The 20,452-nt window shown below is 35.5% G+C and overlaps 2 pseudogenes; both read left to right on the plus strand.

Moving 5' to 3' along the window:
* Window positions 1–4,472: 4,472 nt before the first annotated feature.
* Window positions 4,473–4,588, plus strand: LOC120607574 (uncharacterized; annotated as a pseudogene).
* Window positions 4,589–5,654: 1,066 nt separating this feature from the next.
* LOC120607555 (uncharacterized) lies at window positions 5,655–5,773 on the plus strand (annotated as a pseudogene).
* Window positions 5,774–20,452: the final 14,679 nt, after the last annotated feature.

Consider the following 20,452-nt stretch of genomic DNA (forward strand, 5'->3'; position numbering starts at 1 on the left):
TACTTTAAAAATTGCTGATTTCAGGTATTAGTGATAATATTTTAATTACAGTTACATTTAGATTAAAAAATGGTATCAGTTGGCATGATAGTATACCTATAAAAGTGTTGCACTAAAAAATCACACATTTGATATTCACCTCTCTCCATGACAAGTATGTTATCTGAGAAGCTCAGAACAGCCAACTCTCAGAGAAGAGCTAATCTGAAACCCATTTCTCCAGGCTTCACTTTATACATTCTAAATCTTATCAGACTGTGAGCGGATGAAACAATAGAAATGACGTTCGAATCAGTTGTTCCATCTCTGGTTGTCTTCTTTGATTTTCAGAGAAAGTTAAAATTCAGGTGTAACTTGTAGACTTTAGTCTTTCCTGCATCGTCACCACAGATCCTGGAGAATCCCTGCTGGATAATTATCAACATTATTCTCATTTAGTTCTGTCGCAGAATAAAAGACAAATCTAGATCCAGGGCAGGTGATAGACAAACTAGACTCACAGGATTTGTTTTATTGAAAGACAAAATCAAAAATTCAAATCACTGAGAAAAAGGAAAGAAAACATTCTCTTGACATGACGAGTATTATGCGGGGCTAGCCACGCAGACATGTCCCATTCAGCTGTAAGGGTCAACATCACAGGGAAGCGAGTAAGTGCTGCCTAGCAGGAAGTGGTTTCCTACTGAGACTTTAGCATCTCCCTCCATGACCAGGATTACAGAATAAAGAAGATGCTCTTTAAATTGTGAATGTCACTAAACTTGAGGGCTAACCTATTTCATAGAGATGGATCGGGATAGGGTGTAGGGTTTCCAAATAACATACAGGAATACAGGATGCCCAGTTAAATTAGGATCAGATAAACATTTTTTTTTTTAAGTATAAATGAACTCCATGCAACATTTGGAACATACTCATACTAAAAAATTATCTTTTGTTTATCTGAAATTCAAATTTAACTGTGTGCCCCGTGTTTTTTATTGCAAAATCTGGCAATCCTAAGTAGAAAAGTTATGGAGGCAAAGAATTTAAACAGTGATGAAAAAAGGTAAGTAATTTATAGTGGCAAGCATCTTTTTTTAAAACTCAAAATAATCTCATTAAGCTGAAGAAACATTCATTTTGCAGCACAATGAAGTTGAGTGAGAGAAAAATGTAAAATAGAAAAGATAGGGAAACAAAGAGAAATGGTTATGAGCTTTTAGGGGGCAGTTTTCTTTTTTAATCAGTTTTGTATTCTCAGTCTTCAATCTTCCATTTTCAGTAGGTTAGCATTGTTTCTTGGCTTTTCTGCTTTTTTTTTTTTTTTTTTTTAATGAATGAACACTTTCCTTAAAGATATTCCCCTTTCCAGTGCTCTTACAAGTTTCTTAAAAATTGTTGGTTTTCTTTTGTCAGAAATTTATGACATTTATTTCTTATGGAAAAGATCGGGAAATCTGGGAAACGAGAAAATAGACAACTTTGGGTGGGACCAGAGCCATTAAATAGCGATCACCCAGTCTACTGGAGCGAAGAGATACAAATTACTTACTTGAGATAAAGCTACTCAGGATAACTTTTAAAAATCTCTGAGTTTTTCTTAGAAATAAGAAAGAATTTAACTGACAAGTTAATTAGAAGAGATCCACCTTGAGAGGAAAAATTCAGAGAACAGTCATTTAAGGACAACACTCCTATAGCACTCTGGGCCAAGGAAGTGAGGGCTGTTTTAGAGTTAAGCTTTGTTACTTCTGTGTTGTTATTTTTGGAATCTCCCCGCTATTGTTTCCGTATAGTATTTTCCCATAGTGATTGAGAGACAAACCCCTAAAATAAGAGACATCCATGGATCTGTCTTAGAGTGACAGCATAGAAGATATTCAGAAACTCGTCTGGCATGGAAAGAGTTAAGTGTAACTGCCACCCCAGCCCCTAACCCATTTAAATCCAAGAAAGATTGAGTCTGAGTATAAAGATGGTATAGGAGAATGGGCTTGGTCCCTAAGAAAGAGAGATAAGAATCTACTATAAATTGTGTGTATGTATTCTTTTTATGAGAAGGTCCATATTGCTTATATTTTAAAGGGATCTTAAAGATAGTTATGACTATAAGTTGGATAGATAAAAATGGGCTTTGAAGGACAGTTGTGAAAAACTCGGCTTGCTCTTGTAAGCAATAAGACGTCATTCTTGCATTTTTTTTTTCAGGACAGCCATATTGGTCCTTACCATTTTCTAATTCTTAAAGCAATAAAATGTTAACTTAAGTTTTAAATATATCAATGCTTATTGAACCACTTCGAAAATCTTTATTTCTAATTGCCTGTTCAAATATTGAGTGTACAGCAGATGGAAGTAAGTGGGTAATGAAAAAGTTTACCTACTTCACAATTTCATTCAAGGTGAGCCCCCTCTGTTTAAAGACCTCAGATGAATAGTTATCCTTTAGTAGATACCAGGTCTTTTTGAAAGCAAAGGCATCTTCAATATAGCTTCAGAGCCTGGTTGTGGGGTAATGTAGCCTAAGCCAGCACCTGCCAATAGAAGTGGTTATTGTAGAAATATAATAGAAGCCTTGTGACACATCTTGCACATGTGATTTTCTGTCTGGGGACAAAGCACCTGTCATAGAAAACATAACACCTACATTCACCAAGAATTTAGGTGGGATGGGGGGAGGTGGAGGCGAACTTCACAAAGTCTAGAGATAACACATTTGTCACATACCAAGTGCTGAAAATAAGTGTTCTTGCACCTCTGAAGTTATTCTCACAAAATGAGGTGCAATGACAAGTTAACATCTAGGTTTCAGTTACCACTTAGCTGTAGGGAAGTATTTTAAACTGTTGTATTTATGAAATTAGATTTATTTTTAAAAATTCCCTTAAAAGAAACATAACCATAAACAGAGCTTATATGTCACTATGTATCATGACAATCTATAATCAAATGAATAATTTAAAATCAGTGACATTTTATTCCAGTGAATTAAAAATCAGAAATATATACTTTTTCAATATATTTTTCTCATTTTAAATAAACATATTTATCTCATAAAAGACTCAAAGTAAATGCTTTATTTTAAATTAAATGTTACAACGCAGGGTTCTAATGTGGTATACATTGATATTCATTTGCCTGGAATATTGGGTCCAGTTCTATCTGAAGCAAGTTGGAGGGGCGCCCAAAAAAGTTGCCTAGTTTTATTTAACCCAGAGGGCAAGAATAGTCCATCCAGCCATTTCCCCTGTTCTCCCTATATACTTTAATCTGGCACGTGCACTTGGAGTAGACAAGTAAAGAATTTGTAACAGCTGCACTTTTTATTCCTTCAGGGAACCCTCTCCAACCACTTGGGAATAAAACATCAAATGGTGTTTCTCTATGGTTCCCGGGAACTTGTTTAGTGTGCATCTTTCTTGAAATATTATGAATTCTTTAAAGAAATTAACTTCATGTCCCAACATCTGACACAGAGTCAGTACTTTCAAAATATGTGTTGAATGAATGGGTTGAAATAAAGATAAGGTAAATGACAAGAAGGAGTTGGGGGCATTTGAAAATATCACCCGTGTAACAGGTTGACTAATGTCCTCCCCAAATTCATGTCCACCCCAAATCTCAGAATGTTACTTTATTTGAAAATAGGATCTTTACAGATGTGATTAGTTTAGGATCTGCAAATGATATCATCCTGGATTTAGGGTGGACCCTAAATCCAATGACTGTTGTCTTTATAAGAGAAATAAGAGAGATTAGAGACAGACACATAGGGAAGATGGCCATACGAACACAGAGGCAGAGGTTGGAGATGTGTTGGCATAGACCACAGAGTACCAGGAGCCACCAGAGACTGGGGGAGTCAGGAAACAATTCTCCCCTAAGGCCTTCAGAGGGAATATGGCCCTGCTGACATGTTGACTTTGGACTTCTGACTTCCAAAAGTGAGGGAGAAAAAATTTCTATGATTTCAAGCCATCTAGTTTGTGGTAATTTGTTACATCAGCTCTAGGAAGCTAGTATGCCACCATTTTGACTGCAGCTGGATCCTAAATGATTGCAAAAGGACTACCAACTCAATTTCCCTTTTCATCCCCAAAGAAATAAGAAAAAAAAAGGTATTAGATTGAGTGAGTGTGTAATGTTATATTTTGGGTCATACGCATACCTTTATATGTATCATTGCTAAAATCATTTCCCTACTTGACAAATGAGGACATCAAGGTTGAGAGAGTTTAACAAATTGGTGTCAAAAACTGTATAATAGTAACAGCTAACTTTTGAGTATTTACTATGTGTTAGACACCGTTCCAGACTCTTTATATGACTTTTTTTATTTCATCCTTACAACAAGGCTATAAAGGTAGGTACTCAAAGATTTCCTTATTTCAAAAATGAAGAGGAACGTGGTTCTATAGTGTAGCGGTTAGCACGTCTGCTTTATATGTAGAAAGTCCTGAGTTCACGCTCCAGTGGAGCCACAGTCCGTGGTCTATGGCCATGCCACCTTGAACAAGCCCGATGTCTGATCTCGGAAGCTAAGTAGGGTCAGGCCTGGTTAGTACTTGGATGGGAGACCACCTAGGAATACCAGGTGCTATAGGTGTAAATAATAATAATAATAATAAATTTTAAAATTATTTTTAAAAAGAATATAAGTTGTACATACTCATGATACAAGCATTAGAGTCTAGAATGCTTAGGATAACCAAAAATGCAGTTTGCAAATTATATAAGATTTTTATAAAATATAAAAATATGACATAAAAATCACCTATGAATAAAGTTTTAACTGATGTTATTACATGAAAATTCCTTGTCACTTCTATGTAAAAATTTAATGGTGATTGATTTGGTCATCAGAGTTCACTCTTGCCTAGTGAAACAGAATTTCATTCTAAGAACTAGACTATAAGCCCCAGGAAGGTAGAGAGCTGGGGCTTACAGAGATGCAGTCACTCTTTCGTGTTCCCACTTACAGTTGTAGGCTGTGAGGCAGTCCATAGACACTTGTTGCTGATTTCTTCTCCTCACATAGTAACTACGTGTATCATGTATTATATTCCTGATAATTAGAGCAAATGCAAATACAATCTCTCTCCAGCCCTCCCTCCCTCTTTCTCTCTTTCACTATTTATGCTAATTTTTAAATTTCTCCTCGATTTTTGCTTATTGTTTTGTTTTTGCTTTAGGGACTTCAGGTGCTGAGGATTGAGTTGATTGTATTTCTTAGGTTAACATATATATTTTTTTGTTCTCATATATTATTACAAACTACATATTGTTTTATGTGGATGTATTTTTAACTTATGCAAATGATAATTATATATCTTAGTTTTGCCACCCAGTGAGTAAAATGAGTTTGGTTATTTCTTGTAGCTTCTGTTTCCCGGTTAATTAAAATTGGCTTTCCTTTTCCTCAGTGAAAGATTCCCAAATAGGAGAAATATATATATATATCTCCAGATAAAGAGGAAGTGTTACTTAACTGTTCCTAAGTGCTGAAGTTCCCATTAAAATATTACAAAAATTGTGTCTGCTTTGCAACAGCAGTAAAACATTACTCAAAGCACCACTTGTTAGAGTTAGAAAAAGGATCCTCATCAATTTTTTGTTTTTTAGATGTAGCTTAGGAGAATTTTTGCTTCTACATTCAGAAGTGAAATAAGCATATCTATGGACATGTTGCCTTGAACAAGCCGGATCCCATCTGATTTCGGAAGCTAAGCAGGGTCGGGCCTGGTCAGTACTTGGATGGGAAACCACCTAAGAAGACCAGGTGCTGTAGGCATAAATAATAATAAATTTTTTAAAAAATGAAGAAACTAAGGCACAGAGTGAAAATTAGGTGCTCGAAGTCTCTAGTACTTGTCAAAAACAGGATTTGAATCCAAGTGGTGTGATTCTAGATCATAGGTGCCTAAGAAATTTGCTATGCTGTATGTGGATATTGTGTGATCATCACTCCCACCATCCCTGCCTCATACCTGTGCACTTTCTATCTGCCTATTAGCATCTGAACATGCTACTTGGGACATTTCCAACAGGGAGTTTTCTTTAACTTTCTTACTGATGCTTCTAGTACACCAAAATAGCAGCAAAGTATGCTCATTTCCTCTGATTTAAGAGCTTAGCTTTACCAAAACACTTTTGATATACAAAGAAAGTCTGATGGTCAAAATATAGCATAATCTTCCACCATTTGTTCTGTTTGGATCTGAGTGAAACATCAGCAAAGCCACTCTGTTTTTGTGTTCTTTGTTTGATCACAGTCGATGCTTTCCTCATATACAGATAGGCAGTTCTGAAGAGAACCTTTCATTTGTCACAATTATGCAAACTGTAGCTTGTTAAATACTTTAGCTTGATAAATGCTCATTATCCCGGTACAAATGATTTTAGTGTTTTTGTTTTTGTTTTCCCCTTTGCCAGAATTGTATCAGTTTTTCCACACATGTTGGACCATAGGCAGAGTGAAGGCCCAAAGGAACTTGTGATATGATAGGGGTGAGAGACTTCAGTTGCCTTTAAATGTCAAACCATATCCTTCCTGCATAATAAAAAATGTCAGTGTCTATTACTTTCTACTTCTTGGCATATATCTTGTACAAATCTCAAGTTTCATATGATGTGTTTTCTAGGTGGAAAGTTTTTTTAAAGACCTTACATTTTTCCATATTTACTTTTTAATTAGTAATTCAAATATATTACTAATATATGTTAGTAATTCAAATTACATAAATGATAGGCCAAAGTGAACAAAATATTAAAACAAATTACAAGCCTAACTGTCTTCTCCAGTCTTCGTAATTACTACAAATACTGCTGTGGTCCAGTGATCCAAGCAGAGTAAATCACAGTCTCTTTCTTGTGTGTTTCTCTCCTGGGAATAGACAGCTGGATCAGAAAGGTAGGCCTATGATCTAAGATCATCCAATCTGATTTCTGCTGTTCGAGTTTTGGAAATATATCTTAAAAAGCATTAATTTCCCTCTGTATGACAGAAAATGAAACTGGGTAAATATTAGAGCTATTGGTGTACTTGCTACTGAGGAGCAGGCAAAGGGGCTTGGTAATGAGAGGTAAATGAGACATACATCCAGAGAAAAAGAAAATCCAAGGAGCAGTAAAAGAATTTTTTCATGTGTTCCCCCAGTGTTCCTCCAGTCTATTGTTGACTCTACTAGTTATCGATTGTTGGGTAACAAATTAACTGAAAACTAAATGCCTTAAACAACAGCATTTAGCATCCCATGATTTCTGTGGGGCAGGGATCCAAAAAATCTTAAACTGGATCTTCTGTGTCAAAGTCCCTCACAATATTACAGTAAAGGTGCTGACTAAGGCTATGATTTCATCTGAAGTCTCGACTCAAAAAGAATGTTCTTCCAAGCTCTCACATGGTTGTTGTCAGGATTCAATTGTGAACTGTTACATTAAGAGCCTCAGTTTGTCTTTAGCTGTTGGCCAGAGGCTTCTTCACAGGGCAGCTTATAACATGGCATCTGCCTTCATAAGAGTGGAAAGAGAAAGAACAAGATGGAAGCCACAGTCTTTTATAACTTAATCTTGAAAGAGACATCCCATCACTTTTTCTGTGTTCTATTTGTTAGAAGTCACTACATCCAGTTGACACTCATGGGGAGGGGATTATGTATGGTATAAATACCAGAAATCAAAGATCACCGAAAGCCATTTTAAAAGTAGCCTAATATGCTGACGTCTTAGCCCTTACATATTGTGAAATAACCTAAATATTCCTGAAATAAATCTTAATTTTTGCTTAAACTAGCCAAAATTGGTTTTTATTATTTATAGCTAAAACTTCTTACATACTATTCCATAGTTTAATAAAATCCACATTAAGAATCAAGAGATAATTGTATTATGAGAAAATTTATTACTACATTTCTAAGTTTCCTTCACACACACACATACCCCTAACAGACTATTTAATGATAAAGGTTGAGGAGACATGAGAAACGAAGTAGTAAGGACTTTTACCAATAGGAAAATCAATATTAAAAAAAATCTCTGAAATCTTCAGATAGTCAGTGGCTATATAATGATAAATGGCCTTTCGTGTTCTTTATTTTTTTACCCCTAAATGCTACTGTGAAAAAAATTTATTTTTCTGTGCTTTTGTTTTTTCAAATATCTTAGTTTTTCCCTTATCATATTGTAAAGTGGAAAGGCACACAAAAAAGTTGTATGACATTATGACTAGTCTGAATATTTCTCTCTGCTTCAGATTCTGAGATATATTTTTAATGGTCATTATAATAACTGAAGGAAAAAAAAACATAGTGAAAACCCCTTAATTTGGGTTACTATATTAACCCGTAGGAAGTGGAATAGCTTTTCAAAAAAAGCCTTCAGCAGAAAGTCCCCTCCCCGGTTGTTCCTTCAAACATTAACCTCAAGCATTTACTTCCTTCCATATTATTTATATATTTAACCTCAAAGTTTCTCTAAGAAGTAACAAGCAGAGATAAGAGAGAGCACAAATACCAGCCATCTGTAGACCAGACCTGACAGGCTTCAGGGTGGAGATGAAAACCTCTCATTTCATAGAACTAAAAAGGGGCTATTGTATACACCAGAATCTGGGCTGCTACTCCTCTGGGTCTCACCACTCAATCCAAAATTCTATAAATATGCACTTCAACCACATAAACATTTTCTTTTCAGTTTCTGGATTGCAGTTTATCTTTGCTGTGCGGAATCAATTTAGCTTTGAACAGAAAAAAATTGCAAAAAAAAAAAAAAAATCAAAAAAGCAGGTTTAAAAAGCCAAGAGACATAATGGGTGTAATTTCCCAAACATGCCAGGACAGGACCACGTGTTGCATTTTATTTAAGAAAACAAAGAAATCCCCAAAGGATTACTTTAAATTTGTTTCTCATTTTAGTAAAGATTTCTTGTTTTGATTGGTTCTGTCAATTGAAATAAGCCCTGCAGGATACAATGATGTTATAAACCACATCCAAAAGAACTCTCAATTAGATTTGGTACCACCCTAAGGTGATGAGAGAGACAGGGGAATATGGTAAATGTAGATCACCTTTCCCAGGTGCCTCCTCTGGATTTTTACAGTTAAAAAAACAGGGAGGTAAAAAAGAAAATGAAAAAAGGCTTACACAAGTTGTTTTTTTTTCCATTAAATATAGCATACATTTTTTTTCCCCCATTTTTCCTCAGTTGACAAGCCTCCCAAATTCTTCATACCACCAGCATAAGTAAAAAGTTCTTCTTACTACCAGGCATCTTCTACACTGCTGGTTTCACATACATTATAATTGCTGATTGGGGCCCAGCTGTCCAATCCTGCTGATTTTTTCCCGCAGTGGCTCTATCACCTGGTCTTGACTGGCACATATCATCTATTATCTTCAAGTATGTGATGCCCTGCCTCACCAATAACACCAGATGGGCCAGTAAATCTCAGTTTTGACTATACATTAGAATTAACTAGAAAAACATTAGAAAATAAAGTCCTCGTTTCCAGGCTGCCCCCTGGACCAATTGCATCAGAATCTCCAGTGGCGAGATTCAGGCACTGATATTTTTTAAAGTTCCCCAGTGACTATAACATGTAGCCAAACCTGAAAACCACTGCTAGATTCCATTTTGATATATTAACTAAGATCTTAACTGATGAATAGATAGGGCACTTGATTAAGAAATAATATTATATTAATTATACCTCACTAAGAAAATTTTAAAGTTAAAAAATAAATAAAAAGTTTAAAAAAAAAAGTGAATTTTTCCTTGGAAACACAATGACCACTGTCTAATTTAAGGGAGTAACACAAACTTATTGGATCTTCATTATTATCCTTAAGAAAACGTATTTCAAAAAATTCTACAAATTATAGAAGATATGCTCTCTTCTCTTATGAAAATATATCTCAACAGGTTAGTTGGAGGAAAAAAAGAATGGTGCTGCTTTTGATAAACTACCAAAAGAGAACATTATCAGAAAAGTATCAATTTATAACTAGGGCAAAAATACTAATAATATATCACAAGTGTGAAAAACCATCTTTTCACCATTAAGTTGACCCTGACAAAGCAGTAATAGAGTATTGAAGTCTGGAAAAAATCCTTTAAGATGTGCATTCATGTCATTCTATGCCTAAAGAAACCCAGTGCCAGAGATAAGTGATCAGTGTAATGTTATATTGTTCTTGAGGGGTGTTATAAAAACCACCTATCTCCTCACTCCTAGTCCAGGGGGTGTGTTTTTAATGTGTGCAAAAGTGTTTCATTTCGAATCTGACAAATAGTAAATGCTCAATAAATTGTAGTGATCAATAGAAGTAATGGTGGTGGTAATGATTGTACTGGTAATAATAATGTCTACAAAGCTTTAGTCTGTATTATGATTACTGCCTTAAAATACTTCACAAATAAAAACAACTGTTTCTTTTGTTGACATTCCACTTATTTGAAACATGGGAAATTTCAGAGCAAAATAATAAAAGAGGAGTGAAAAAGGCTTTCATTAGAGCTGTGATGAAAACTTAAAATAACCTTTAACTACTTAATGGAACATCAGTTGAACATTTTATGTAATTAATTATAAAATATATATAACTTGATCTGATTTTATCTTTAGAAAATCCTGGAGTACCATGTATATGATGAAAATACTTTATATATCTAACATATATATATTAAGAAGTTGAAAGTACTTTCATGTGTTACTTAATTTAATTCTCACATATAGTCAGGCTATATAGATACAATTACCCCTTCCTTACAATTAATAACATAAACTTAGGACCTAGCCAAAGTGGCTCAACTAATAAGTGGTGAGGCTAATACTTCATTGCAGGTTTTTTACCTTTGAGTCTTTCATTAGGTTACATACTTGTACTATGTCAGTGTAGCCTTTTGAATAATTGACTTTACAGAGCTCCAGTGTAATGCTGTGTCCTTGGCTTTCATTGAGTAAAATTTGAAATATTTCTATTTGAAAATTTGTTTTTAAAAATATAGTACCTCATTATGTTGCTCAGTATTTCTTATTTAAAGGCTTTGGAGACAAAGTAATCTCATCCAGAGTCAGGAAATTCAGAGTCAGGAAATTCAGTCAGGAAAGTATCTATACCACCCGACAAGCTGAGATTTCTTTTCCTTAGATTATGAGAGTTACATGATCCATTTAGTGTCTCTCTTTGCCTTGGCTACTAGGAAACTCAAAGCATAGTTTTATACTTGCTCATTCTAGCTTTTCTCAGTCCAGGTTTTTATGATACATGTTTTCCTCTCCAAGACTACCACCCTTTTCATACATGACCTTTGCTTTTTAATATTTGTCTCTGATTTGATTTTATTATGCTGTAATTCTGGTAGACATCTGTAGTGTTCAACTACTTAAAGGCTATTTCTCCCCTTTGTGCTAATAGAACCTCAATACTTGTCGGTTACTTTCTTCTCCCCATTCTCAGGGCATGTGGTTTAGAAGGAATTAATACTAATCTTTTAGAGCCAAGGATGGAAACATGCCCCAGGCCAGGCCAGTCAGTGTTCTCTGTTCCTCTGGCCACAGTAATTGGATCAAAAGTGAGTCCATGACATGACACAAGTCAGTCCTATCAAAGCACATTCAAATGCTTTTACTAGCAAGACTGTGAAGGGAGAGTTAAGTTTTCACTAGAATGGCCAGAAAGATGGATACAAAATTAGGGCTTCTGGCTATCATCTGGCCTTACAGGAAAGAATATCTGAGAATGGAGCCAATCTAAAGAAAAGTAGATCTGAGATTTGAAGGTATAGACTGAGGCCTGTTGACTCTGGATCTAGTTGTGTTAGATGTGGGCTCTACCTCAGGACTTCAACTGGATGGGCTTAAATTCCCTTTTGTATTTAAGCCATGGTTGTTGAGGTTTTCTGGACCTTAAAATCCAATGTGGGTTGACAAATTTAGTGATTTATATTTACACAATAAGTTCAATTTGAAAGTAGAAAGAATGTAAATTGAAATAAATATACACTTCATGCAGGTTTTTATCCTTAATACCACAGTTAATCAAGTATTTGATTATCTGGTGGTTATTTTGCTCATCCACCCTTCTTTCACAGGACTAAAATATAATAGCATTACAATACATCTTTGTTTTGTTTTGTTTTGTTTTTCTGATTGTGTACGACATAGCAAAATGTGCTTACTTTTTTCCGTTTGGTAATAAATCTGAACCCATTGTCAATAAAGTAATTTTAAATTTCAAATAAATGAATTCAATGAACACTGTATGTACCCTTTTCAAATGAAGATGTTTCAGCTCCTACAGCTCCAAGATGCTCAAGTTAGGTTCAAAAGGCTCTTCTGGGCTGGTTATGTCAGTGTTTGAGCTACCTGCTGACTTATTTAGGTCCAGATATTTTTAATTTCATTACCAGTAATGTCAAATGCATAAACTACTCCTGTTTACCTTTATTTGTTCTATTGTGGAATGTTACTAATTTCTATTATTCGAATTTAGTGCTTCAGGATTGGGCATAACCTCTTGTCAAAGGTTTAAAGTATGGCTTAAAATCTTATACGCATGAGACTTTAGTGTGTGTGTGTGTGTGTGTGTGTGTGTGGAATCAGTTTTATTTCTTTTAGTTCTACCTCTTGTTATGAAAGGAATGTTTATGTGCTCCAAAAATTCATATATTGAAGCCCTAACACTTAATATGATAATATTTGAAGACGTAGCTTTGGGGAGGTAATTGAGGGTTAGGTCATGAGGATAAAACTCTTATGATAGAATTAGTGGCCTTACAAAAAAAGGAAGAAAGAAGGAGATAGCTTACTCTCTGCCACATAAGGACACATGAAAGTGGCTGTTTGCAAATCTGGAAGAGAACTCTCACCAGCTGTATCTTAATCTTTAACTTCCCCGTCTCCAGAACTGTAAGAAATAAATTTCTGTTTTTTAAGTCAGGGGTCCCTAACCCCTGGGTCATGGACCGGTACTGGGTCATGGCCTGTTAGGAACTGGGACACACAGCAGGAAGTAAGCGGTGGGCAAGCAAGTGGAACTTCATCTGTATTTGCAGCCACTCCCCAGAACTAACATCACCACCTCAGCTCCATCTCAGATCATCAGGTATTAGATTTTCACAGAAGCACTGGAACCCCAAAAGGTTGGGGACCGCTGGTTTAAGCTACCCAGGCTATGGCACTTAGTCATGGCGAGCTCGAGCTGACTAAGATAACTCCTATGGAAGTTTCTAGTCTTTCTGGCCTAATTGCAGAGTCTGTTTTTTTTTATATGCTAAATATAATGGTTTAGGAAAAAGCCTCCTAAAATTGAGAATAAATAACCAAACTTTGAGGTTATATTTTGTTCCCATGATAGAATGAAGATTTTCCATTAAAAGGCAAACCTTCTCTTTCAAAAGTTTAAACAGAGAGTTCTTTAAAAAGATTATATCAGCTTAAATATAGGTTGCTGGAGATCTGAAAATATAAGAAAAGTTTTTGGCTTTTATCCCATAGCATTTTTATTTGAGGGTGAATTGGATTCATTTTAATTTCTGCACAACTGGAAAGTTTCCTCCTTATTTTTCTCCCTTTTACTGACAGGCAAAATAGCACATGTAGTTTGTTACTTTCATTAGTGTTATTTTCCTCCTTTACATTATCTATTTTTCTCTGAAGGCAGTGTTGTTTGGTGAAAAAAAACACTGGTTTCAGAATTTAAAGATCTGTTTTAGGCCTGTCTAATTAGCTGAGAGAGTTTGAGCAAACCATTTAATTTTTCCTGTTTTTCTATCAGTAAAATAAGAACATTAATAGCTGACAAATTTAGCTCATGTGATTTTGTAAGGATTACATGAGTAATTCTGGCAACTATAATTTTACTCAACAAACTAACAAAGATTATTAAGTGTCTACCATGTGCCATGTACTGGGCAGACCTCTGGGAGTAGAATGATAAAAATAGAAGTTTTAAAAATTATTTTAAATAACATTGCTTTGGTCAAGAATCTCATAGATTGATAGAGAAAGCAGACAAACACAGAATTGTGAAGATGTAATGTGCTCTCAGAGTACTTTGTCTTTCTAGCTTTATCAAGGCTTATAACTCTGTTATCATCTATGTTCTTCTACTTCTTCTTTTAACGTCTCTTCTCCTTACAAGGTTATGGACTCCATGAGGGCATTGTCTGTTTTGCTAACCACTCTGTCCATAGTGCCCTCAGCATGATTATTTAGGAACTGGGAGGAAAAAAAAAAAAAATCTGGAGAAGCCACTTGAGAAATTCAGTGTGATATTATTCCTAAAGTCAGTCAACACTAAATGACATTCTCAGTTTAATTCCAAAAAGAGAGAAAACCCCTGACCTTCTATTTTTTGCACAAATTGAGAGCTTTCCTTTTTATAATTCTTTGCAAATCAGTTAACTATATATAATTTCTATCACTGGACCCAATTTTTTTCTGGACCCTGATTCTACATGAGCAAATAGTCAGGTATCAGTTTTCATCCTCTCAGACTAAATTACATTAAACCATCAACAATAATGAAAAAGAAAAAGCAAAAGTGTGCTTCGTCGAAGTAATAGCCTTAAGTATTTCATGGTTAGCCTCTTTTCACACATTCTGGTTTTAAGCTGCAGCTGTGCCCGGGTTGTCCTTGCAGTAAATATATCACCAGGGCGCGTAATCTTGTTCTGTAACCTCCTGCAAATCCCAGGGATGTGCAGAATTCATCAACTCCAAGGTACGTGAGGCTGGAGTTTGAAGAGAAAATCCTCTTCCTCTTACAATTCCAAACATATTAAAGAAATGCCCTTAGCAGGGATTTTTACTGATAGGTCCCCTTTGCCTTAGTGATGTGGATATTGTTTAATTCTTTTGCCAAGAAGAGTTTATGGAAACTAAGATCCTGAAGGAACTCTGCATTTTGACTAGTATCTGCCATTAATTTATTCTGTTTTCTAAAGGCTGATCCTCAGAAAAGAAATGCATTGAAATTATAATTGAAAACAGTTAATTCTGGTTAGATTGAGATTGCATTTTTAAAAGATGTGCATTTATGGTTTACACTGTGTCCTACAATTTAGAAAACAGAATCGAGAAAATGTTCGTAATTTGGAAAAATTTCAGAGATTCTTTAAGTTTGTTTATTTTTACTTTCCGGAATTAAGGAAAGGTTGAGGAAGTGTGCTGATATGAACAGGCCCTTTGGCTCTGAAAATCAGCTCAATAGTAAATAGCTGAGATTTTCTAGCTATTCTGACCTTATTTGAGATTATACTGCTTTGTCAGGTCAGAACTTGTGTGAGAGAACCAAGAATCTACTTTCCACTTAAAGATTAGATGGGCAAGAGTCAGAATGTCTGCTTTCACAGGACACAATCTGTTCTCAACTGTAGCATTACTCTTGTTCAGTTTTCTAAGAGATCTCAGAATGATTCTGATGTGTAGGAAAGAAGCCATTATCTTATTATTTCTCCCCAAGCAGCAGATGCCTCTATGATAATAAGAAAATAAGAATATTATTGTATTTTCCTAATTGCATCAACTTACTACCCTCACGTCTGGTATTTTTCAAAGCCCATTAAAGGCTAGAATCCATGGTTTTCTTAAAAGTCCTCTCCCTTTCTCCAAAAACACAAAAGAAAAGATTTTACTATTTTGTACACTGCAATAATGTCCCAAAAGTTTCAAACAATCATTTACTATTGAAGAATAACCTAATTTCATTACATTATAACTTTCCTTAAGAGTAATTTATGCTGTCTATGAGAGAGAGAGAGAGAGAGAAAGGGAGAGAGAGAGAGAGAGACAGATGGGAAAATTACTAAAATCTCTCAACTGTCTAAGTTTGTTGGGGTAATTTGATCTTTTTCTCTGGGGCACACAGGAAATAGTATTTACTGAGACTAATGTTATCAAGATGGTAGAAATTCACCCTTGATATATATACAGGCTTTGAAATGCTGAAGAAGTAGATGTAAATAGGTAATGCTTACCTTTGTTACTCAGTTACAGAGGAAAAGATGTACTACGTGTTCTCTGTCTGCTTCCCTTCTAACCCTCCTTTCTCAGCACTTATACCTGCCACACAAAGTATATTCTAAATGTATAATCGAATTACAGAAAGTCGGAGAACACAACCACCAAAGTAAACTGTTTTCCATAAGTCACATTTGTGATTTGCAAAGAAATGCTTGAAGAGCATTGCTAAAACTATAATTTTTAAATGACAGCTAGCCACAGAAAGTATTTGATTTAGGTGTAACACATCTAACCCCAAACCATATACCTGACGTGTTTGACTTGATTATCTTTTTTGCACAGATCCATCTTCTTTTATACTCAAGTCTTAATTTATATAAGGAGAATTGGGATAATTAAAGTAATTTCAATGGAAGAGTTCTGAACATGACTACAAACTGATATTACCTTTTAGTTCACTTTAAAAACAATTGAATACGTTCAGAAATGTTGGTAAGAATTCAGTTCACCATATGTCCACTTAATGATTATTTGGAAACAACAAGGAATAGACCTCCCACAGACAGCTCTCTTTATTACCAGATTTCTTCGAAGCATGGGCTTAGAGTACAATACATTTTGAGCTTGAGAATGGGTAAGAAGCTGGCCGCACGTAGACTGGTAAATGAATTTAAATGGTCCCTTGAATGATTATCCAGAAAGACCTTTGTACAATATATACAATTAATTTCAGCCTTTTTATTCCTTTATATTAGAAGACATTATCACTCAATATTAGAAAATGTGAAGTGAAAGGGTCATAATGGAAGAGAAGAAGTGAGGGAATCTATCATGTAAAATTTGTACAGCACCAACAAATACTGACTCTGGTGAGAAAAGATCTGGGTTAAATTTGAAAAATTATTTTTTTAAGTTTCAGTTAGAAATAAGTTCCTTATTTCTAACATTGTGATATAATAACTATTTCTCTTGGTTTGTGTGAGAATTAGAATAGATGATATGTAAATATAGGTGATTTATAAAACAAAGCATAACATAAATGGGACATATCATATTATTTGAATTACATAACAGAAAAGGTCTGGGGCATCAATATATATTGTAAAATAGGTAATATTTATGGACCAGAACTTGTTCATGCTGATTTGCACTGGCTCATAAGAGCTGATGGTTAAATTTTCAGAAATTATGTGAGCCAGTTGACATCATGTTGGCAGTTTGAAATGGGGCTATTTACACCATGAAAATGGGCAAGTACTACAATCAGTGTTTGTTCCCTTCCCCCCCGCTCCCCGCCCCCCTCCTGAGACCTAGTATACCAGTACATCACTGGAAACTCATTCTGTAGATATAGGCATAATTCTAGCAATCTATTGCTATTTAACAATACCACTCCTATATTTAGCAATTTAATACAACAGCTACCACTTATTATATCTCAACAACTACCATTTGTTTTATTTTGTGCAGTGACTAGTCTTGATGTGTTACCTACACAACTGGCCAAATATATCAGACTATTGAAGATTTACTGAAAATAGAATGTAAAAAAATTCTACATATTCTCTAAAACACAATGGATTCTTAAAAGGGTATCAAGTGTTTTGAATAATAAAAGGAAGCTAATAATAAACCTAATCAGGAATTGTTTGAGTGGCTAAGTAATTCAAGTTTGTAAGGTTACAAAAAGCAGTCTCACAGGCATCTTGATATAGAAAAAGAAATAGAGCTGGGTTAGAGACTGGAGTGTTATACCACAAGCAAATGAAGGAAGGCCCTACTGGTGAGTACACATCACAGGAAGAGCACAGTACATGGGATGTGTGTCAGTGATGATACTTCCAGCTTCAGAAAACAGAAAACCTAATTAAATTAGATTTCTTATCTCACAAAATAAGAATTCTTGAGTTTGGTGGTTGCAGGGTTGCTTAATTTAGTAGCTCAATCATGTCACCTGTTATAGGCCTCCTTCTTTATTTTTTTCTCTGGACGTTACCTTCACAGTTGGTGGCAATATATGGCGTTGCCCAAATCCAAACATCAAATCTTCATATGACAAAGTCTAAGGGCAGAACAGAAGATCAAGTGAGAGTGAAGAGAGGAGAAGTGCTGGCCCTGTTTTCCACATCTCTCTCTTTTTATTCAGGGAGAAAGTATTTCCCAGATGCTACTTACAAGATTTCTTCTTATTTCATTGATCAGAACTGGGTTCCATGACCATGCTTCAACCATTCACCAGCAAAAGGGAATGGATTAACCATAGTCCAGTTGAGCCAATTCCCTGGAACTCTGGGGAAGACTGTCTTTTTTGCACATGTCGTTATTTGATATCTGAACAAAATTGGAGTTGTACTGGCAAAAAAGTAGGGGGATATGGCTACTGAGGGCAAGGGCAACAGACAGTATCTGCCAGGTTGATTCTTAAAGTGGCATCATGGTTCTGTGGAATTGATCCATCTAAAGTAATGTCTCTTTAGAAGTTAGAAGTGCAAGAACATGGTGCACCGAAGAGCTGGGTGTAGGGCCCAATATAAATAGGCTGAGTTTCTGAGGAGTGTCAGATGAGAAATGAACAGTAGCAGAGAGTAACTTAGATTTATTGAGGATTTACTGCCAAGCACCATGCTAGGCACTCCTTTTTTCAACATCATACTTAATATTCAGAAAGGAAGATAGAATTATCTCTGTTGTAGGGATGAGGATCAGAAAGAAAACCATTAAGAGGTAGTGAAGCTGGGAAATAAAACTCATGTCTTTATAACTCCAAGGACGATCTGGCTCAACACCGTGTTAATGAGAGCTATTTCATGCTCCGCCTTATGCTAGATACTCATTTTGCCCCATTTATCTCTCCAACATTCTCGCTCTTTCAACCACACCGCTGTTGAAAGGGAGGAAGGCGGTGAGCAATAACAGCCAAAATCCTCCAAATTTTCTAATGTACTCTATACCAATCCACTGTCTCAAAGTTTTGTACTGAGGGAATAATGAGAAAAGCAAAAAACAATCATACAAATAATGGTGATAGTACATTGCAGTCCTTTATTTAATGTCACCGACCTCATCAATTTGACCAATTTAAGGCAAACTGATGGTTGTATGCATCAATATCAAGGGTGACTACACCGAATACTCAGATTAAAACTCAAATTGGTTTTGAAATTCAGAATTATTTTGATATTGGATATTTTCACGGTTAATGGCACCGAGAGACCTCACTGCATAAATGCTTTGACCTCAGAAATTTGGTGAGATATAGAAGGAGATTACCTGCATGTCCTGATTCTTTTGAGCTGTCTGATAGAAAAGGTAGATGGATGATTGACCTCTACTAGAAAGGACATTTCAGCAAGAAAATAGTCATTAGATTCTTTGTATAGCTTTCTCAACTAGGCATCTGAGTTTATCAAAGATTATTATGTTTTCTTCTGAATCTTCAGGAGGCCACTGTATAAAGTCTTCTCTCTTTGGGATACATTTCAAGAGGAGCTTATTTTAGGAGGCTTTCCTAGGAAGTGAAGGTAGCCAGGGGTCAATTTTGGCAGGATATTTTCAGCCCATAGATGAAGTTGTTTATGGGCCCACAAACACATTCCCTTCTGTTAAATTAGAGTGCAACAAACTTACATCACTCCCCATAACATTTTCTAACGTATACTGTTTCTTTCTTTAACATATAAGCTATTTTGTAGGATGGCAAACATCCAGAAAGGATTGCAAAATTCAGGCAGTTGCTCAGATTCCTGAATCCCCAAATGTTTTAATATTTGTTTTATTAAAATATTTTGCAAATGGCCAAACAATTATCTAGGTTTTGCAGCTTTCATTATAAGAACAATACCTTTTAAATGATACTTCAATTTAGGCCTGCATAAGCGGTATCATATTTATAACTCTTTTTTTTTTTTTTCCATAAAAGAGATCAGAAACTTGGTGATAATGGATCATGAAACAAACAAAAAAAAACAGCAACAAGAAAAACTACCGAATGGTTCCTTTATCCTAGTTTCTCTCGGCTCAAAATGTCTTTAAAAGGGGCAAGCATTTCCCCGGGGAGATCATCCAACCAACAGCTTGAAAAAATAGTGCTTTTAGAAGCTTTTGGTTGTGAGAATGAATTGAGGTGATTACTAGGGTGTTTGTTTGGCCAGAGTCTTTGTTCCACTAGTAAAATGGCAGCAGTGAAATATGGAAGAAAAACAAATTTTAATAAAAGGAAAGCAACTCAAACAAAAACACGTTGCATTGGTTATAGTGGTCTTTAGGTTCTGGTAAATTAGAGCAATTGTCCCCAGTGCCCAAGTGTGGGGTATGTGTGTGTGGCACAGGCCTGCGTTGAAGAGGGGGAGGGGCCGTACTGCAGCGGGGCATCTGGAAGAGAAAAATCCCTCCAGCTGTTGCTGAACAAGACTGGGGTCTAATTCATACATAATGCAGGCAGTCAATTATGCATGCCCATGCATATTATCTGACATATATGTCTCAGAGGGAACAAATAGCCATTT

This window comes from Pteropus medius, unplaced genomic scaffold (genome assembly GCF_902729225.1).
Source record: "Pteropus medius unplaced genomic scaffold, Ma_sr-lr_union100, whole genome shotgun sequence".
Classification (NCBI taxonomy): domain Eukaryota; kingdom Metazoa; phylum Chordata; class Mammalia; order Chiroptera; family Pteropodidae; genus Pteropus; species Pteropus medius.